Here is a 6,452-nt window from a genome sequence, read left to right on the forward strand (position 1 = left end):
CTGAATTCCACCAAAAAAGTATCTGGACTGCGTAGTGGAGTGGCCCAGGTACCCAATTTGATACCGGGGCCACAATATAATAAAAAAAAAAACACAATTGTTCTGAATTCCACCAAACACGTATCTGGACTGCGTAGTGGAGTGGCCCCGGTACCCAATTTGATATGGGGGCCACAATATAATAAAAAATACCTCAATTGTTCTGAATTCCACCAAACAAGTATCTGGACTGCGTAGTGGAGTGGTCCCCACAATATAATCAAAAATACCTCAACTGGTCTGAATTCCACCAAAAAAAGTATCTGGACTGCGTAGTTGAGTGGTCACCACAATATAATAAAAAATCCCTCAACTGGTCTGAATTCCACCAAAAAAGTATCTGGACTGCGTAGTGGAGTGGCCCCGGTACCCAATTTGATACCGGGGCCACAATATACTAAAAAAAACCTCAATTGTTCTGAATTCCACCAAACAAGTATCTGGACTGCGTAGTGGAGTGGTCCCCACAATATAATTGCGTAGTGGAGTGGCCCCGGTACCCAATTTGATACCGGGGCCATAATATAATAAAAAAAACCTCAATTGTTCTGAATTCCACCAAACAAGTATCTGTACTGCGTGGTGGAGTGGTCCCCACAATATAATAAAAAATCCCTCAACTGGTCTGAATTCCACCAAAAAAGTATCTGGACTGCGTAGTGGAGTGGTCCCCACAATATAATAAAAAGACCCTCAACTTGTCTGAATTCCACCAAAAAAGTATCTGGACTGTGTAGTGGAGTGGTCCCCACAATATAGTAAAAAATCCCTCAACTGGTCTGAATTAAACCAAAAAAGTATCTGGACTGCGTAGTGGAGTGGTCCCCACAATATAATAAAAAGACCCTCAATAGTTCTGAATTCCACGAAACAAGTATCTGGACTGCGTAGTGGAGTGGCCCCGGTACTTAATTTGATACCGGGGCCACAATATAATAAAAAAAACCCTCAATTGTTCTGAATTCCACCAAACAAGTATCTGGACTGCGTGGTGGAGTGGTCCCCACAATATAATCAAAAATACCTCAACTGGTCTGAATTCCACCAAAAAAAGTATCTGGACTGCTTAGTTGATTGGTCCCCACAATATAATAAAAAATCCCTCAACTGGTCTGAATTCCACCAAAAAAGTATCTAGACTGCGTAGTGGAGTGGTCCCCACAATATAATAAAAAAAACCCAATTGTTCTGAATTCCACCAAACAAGTATCTGGACTGCGTAGTGGAGTGGACCTGGTACCCAATTTAATACCGGGGCCACAATAAAATAAAAAACCTCAATTGTTCTGAATTACACCAAACAAGTATCTGGACTGTGTAGTGGAGTGGCCCCGGTACCCAATTTGATACCGGGGCCAAAATATAATAAAAAAACCCTCAAATGTTCTGAATTCCACCAAAAAAGTATCTGGACTGCGTAGTGGAGTGGTCCCCACAATATAATAAAAAATCCCTCAACTGGTCTGAATTCCACCAAAAAAGTATCTGGACTGCGTAGTGGAGTGGTCCCCACAATATAATAAAAAATCCCTCAACTGGTCTGAATTCCACCAAAATAGTATCTGGACTGCATAGTGGAGTGGTCCCCACAATATAATAAAAAAACCCTCAACTGGTCTGAATTCCACCAAAAAAGTATCTGGACTGCGTAGTGGAGTGGTCCCCACAATATAATTAAAAAAAAACAATTGTTCTGAATTCCACCAAAAAAGTATCTGGACTGCGTAGTGGAGTGGTCCCCACAATATAATAAAAAATCCCTCAACTGGTCTGAATTCCACCAAAAAAGTATCTGGACTGCGTAGTGGAGTGGCCCAGGTACCCAATTTGATACCGGGGCCACAATATAATAAAAAAAAAAACACAATTGTTCTGAATTCCACCAAACACGTATCTGGACTGCGTAGTGGAGTGGCCCCGGTACCCAATTTGATATGGGGGCCACAATATAATAAAAAATACCTCAATTGTTCTGAATTCCACCAAACAAGTATCTGGACTGCGTAGTGGAGTGGTCCCCACAATATAATCAAAAATACCTCAACTGGTCTGAATTCCACCAAAAAAAGTATCTGGACTGCGTAGTTGAGTGGTCACCACAATATAATAAAAAATCCCTCAACTGGTCTGAATTCCACCAAAAAAGTATCTGGACTGCGTAGTGGAGTGGCCCCGGTACCCAATTTGATACCGGGGCCACAATATACTAAAAAAAACCTCAATTGTTCTGAATTCCACCAAACAAGTATCTGGACTGCGTAGTGGAGTGGTCCCCACAATATAATTGCGTAGTGGAGTGGCCCCGGTACCCAATTTGATACCGGGGCCATAATATAATAAAAAAAACCTCAATTGTTCTGAATTCCACCAAACAAGTATCTGTACTGCGTGGTGGAGTGGTCCCCACAATATAATAAAAAATCCCTCAACTGGTCTGAATTCCACCAAAAAAGTATCTGGACTGCGTAGTGGAGTGGTCCCCACAATATAATAAAAAGACCCTCAACTTGTCTGAATTCCACCAAAAAAGTATCTGGACTGTGTAGTGGAGTGGTCCCCACAATATAGTAAAAAATCCCTCAACTGGTCTGAATTAAACCAAACAAGTATCTGGACTGTGTAGTGGAGTGGCCCAGGTACCCAATTTGATACCGGGGCCACAATATAATAAAAAAAACCTCAATTGTTCTGAATTCCACCAAAAAAGTATCTGGACTGCGTAATGGAGTGGTCCCAACAATATAATAAAAAAAACCTCAACTGGTCTGAATTCCACCAAAAAAGTATCTGGACTGCGTAGTGGAGTGGTCCCCACAATAGAATAAAAAAACCTCAATTGTTCTGAATTCACCAAACACGTATCTGAACTGCGTAGTGGAGTGGTCCCCACAATATAATTGCGTAGTGGAGTGGCCCCGGTACCCAATTTGATACCGGGGCCACAATATAATAAAAAAAACCTTAATTGTTCTGAATTCCACCAAACAAGTTTCTGGACTGCGTAGTGGAGTGGTCCCCACAATATAATAAAAAAACCCTCAACTGGTCTGAATTCCACCAAACAAGGTATCTGGACTGCGTAGTGGAGTGGTCCCCACAATATAATAAAAAATCCCTCAACTGGTCTGAATTCCACCAAAAAAGTATCTGGACTGCGTAGTGGAGTGGTCCCCACAATATAATAAAAAATCCCTCAACTGGTCTGAATTCCACCAAAAAAGTATCTGGACTGCGTAGTGGAGTGGTCCCCACAATATAATAAAAAAACCCTCAACTGGTCTGAATTCCACCAAAAAAGTATCTGGACTGTGTAGTGGAGTGGTCCCCACAATATAATAAAAAAACCCTCAACTGGTCTGAATTCCACCAAAAAAGTATCTGGACTGTGTAGTGGAGTGGTCCCCACAATATAATAAAAAATCCCTCAACTGGTCTGAATTCCACCAAAAAAGTATCTGGACTGCATAGTGGAGTGGTCCCCACAATATATTAAAAAATCCCTCAACTGGTCTGAATTCCACCAAACAAGTATCTGGACTGCGTAGTGGAGTGGCCCCAGTACCCAATTTGATACCGGGGCCACAATATTATAAAAAAACCCCACAATCATTCTGAATTCCACCAAACAAGTATCTGGACTGCGTAGTGGAGTGGTCCCCACAATATAATAAAAAATCCCTCAATTGGTCTGAATTCCACTAAAAAAGTATCCGGATTGCGTAGTGGAGTGATCCCCACAATATAATAAAAAATCCCTCCACAGGTCTGAATTCCACCAAAAAAGTATCTGGACTGCGTAGTGGAGTGGTCCCCACAATATAATAAAAAATCCCTCAACTGGTCTGAATTCCACCAAAAAAGTATATGGACTGCGTAGTGGAGTGGTCCCGTTACCCAATTTAATACGGGGGCCACAATATAATAAAAAAAAACAATTGTTCTGAATTCCACCAAACAAGTATCTGGACTGCATAGTGGAGTGGCCCCGTTACCCAATTTAATACGGGGGCCACAATATAATAAAAAAAAACAATTGTTCTGAATTCCACCAAACAAGTATCTGGACTGCATAGTGGAGTGGCCCCGTTACCCAATTTAATACGGGGGCCACAATATAATAAAAAAAACCTCAATAGTTCTGAATTCCACGAAACAAGTATCTGGACTGCGTAGTGGAGTGGCCCCGGTACTTAATTTGATACCGGGGCCACAAAATAATAAAAAAACCCTCAATTGTTCTGAATTCCACCAAACAAGTATCTGGACTGCGTGGTGGAGTGGTCCCCACAATATAATCAAAAATACCTCAACTGGTCTGAATTCCACCAAAAAAAGTATCTGGACTGCTTAGTTGATTGGTCCCCACAATATAATAAAAAATCCCTCAACTGGTCTGAATTCCACCAAAAAAGTATCTAGACTGCGTAGTGGAGTGGTCCCCACAATATAATAAAAAAAAACCAATTGTTCTGAATTCCACCAAACAAGTATCTGGACTGCGTAGTGGAGTGGACCTGGTACCCAATTTAATACCGGGGCCACAATAAAATAAAAAACCTCAATTGTTCTGAATTCCACCAAACAAGTATCTGGACTGTGTAGTGGAGTGGCCCCGGTACCCAATTTGATACCGGGGCCACAATATAATAAAAAAAACCTCAAATGTTCTGAATTCCACCAAAAAAGTATCTGGACTGCGTAGTGGAGTGGTCCCCACAATATAATAAAAAATCCCTCAACTGGTCTGAATTCCACCAAAAAAGTATCTGGACTGCGTAGTGGAGTGGTCCCCACAATATAATAAAAAATCCCTCAACTGGTCTGAATTCCACCAAAATAGTATCTGGACTGCATAGTGGAGTGGTCCCCACAATATAATAAAAAAACCCTCAACTGGTCTGAATTCCACCAAAAAAGTATCTGGACTGCGTAGTGGAGTGGTCCCCACAATATAATTAAAAAAAAACAATTGTTCTGAATTCCACCAAAAAAGTATCTGGACTGCGTAGTGGAGTGGTCCCCACAATATAATAAAAAATCCCTCAACTGGTCTGAATTCCACCAAAAAGTATCTGGACTGCGTAGTGGAGTGGTCCCCACAATATAATAAAAAATCCCTCAACTGGTCTGAATTCCACCAAAAAAGTATCTGGACTGTGTGGTAGAGTGGTCCCCACAATATAATAAAAAATCCCTCAACTGGTCTGAATTCCACCAAAAAAGTATCTGGACTGCGTTGTGGAGTGGTCCCCACAATATAATAAAAAAACCCTCAACTGGTCTGAATTCCACCAAAAAAGTATCTGGACTGCGTAGTGGAGTGGTCCCCACAATATAATAAAAAAAAAACAATTGTTCTGAATTCCACCAAACGAGTATCTGGACTGCGTAGTGGAGTGGTCCCCACAATATAATAAAAAAATCCCTCAACTGGTCTGAATTCCACCAAAAAAGTATCTGGACTGCGTAGTGGAGTGGCCCCGGTACCCAATTTGATACCGGGGCCACAATATAATAAAAAAAAACACAATTGTTCTGAATTACACCAAACAAGTATCTGGACTGCGTAGTGGAGTGGTCCCCACAATATAATAAAAAATCCCTCAACTGGTCTGAATTCCACCAAACAAGTATCTGGACTGCGTAGTGGAGTGGCCCAGGTACCCAATTTGATACCGGGGCCACAATATAATAAAAAAAAAAACACAATTGTTCTGAATTCCACCAAACACGTATCTGGACTGCGTAGTGGAGTGGCCCCGGTACCCAATTTGATATGGGGGCCACAATATAATAAAAAATACCTCAATTGTTCTGAATTCCACCAAAAAAGTATCTGGACTGCGTAGTGGAGTGGTCCCCACAATATAATAAAAAATCCCTCAACTGGTCTGAATTCCACCAAAATAGTATCTGGACTGCATAGTGGAGTGGTCCCCACAATATAATAAAAAAACCCTCAACTGGTCTGAATTCCACCAAAAAAGTATCTGGACTGCGTAGTGGAGTGGTCCCCACAATATAATTAAAAAAAAACAATTGTTCTGAATTCCACCAAAAAAGTATCTGGACTGCGTAGTGGAGTGGTCCCCACAATATAATAAAAAATCCCTCAACTGGTCTGAATTCCACCAAAAAAGTATCTGGACTGCGTAGTGGAGTGGTCCCCACAATATAATAAAAAATCCCTCAACTGGTCTGAATTCCACCAAAAAAGTATCTGGACTGTGTGGTAGAGTGGTCCCCACAATATAATAAAAAATCCCTTAACTGGTCTGAATTCCACCAAAAAAGTATCTGGACTGCGTTGTGGAGTGGTCCCCACAATATAATAAAAAAACCCTCAACTGGTCTGAATTCCACCAAAAAAGTATCTGGACTGCGTAGTGGAGTGGTCCCCACAATATAATAAA

This window comes from Mixophyes fleayi, chromosome 1 (assembly GCF_038048845.1).
Source record: "Mixophyes fleayi isolate aMixFle1 chromosome 1, aMixFle1.hap1, whole genome shotgun sequence".
NCBI lineage: Eukaryota > Metazoa > Chordata > Amphibia > Anura > Limnodynastidae > Mixophyes > Mixophyes fleayi.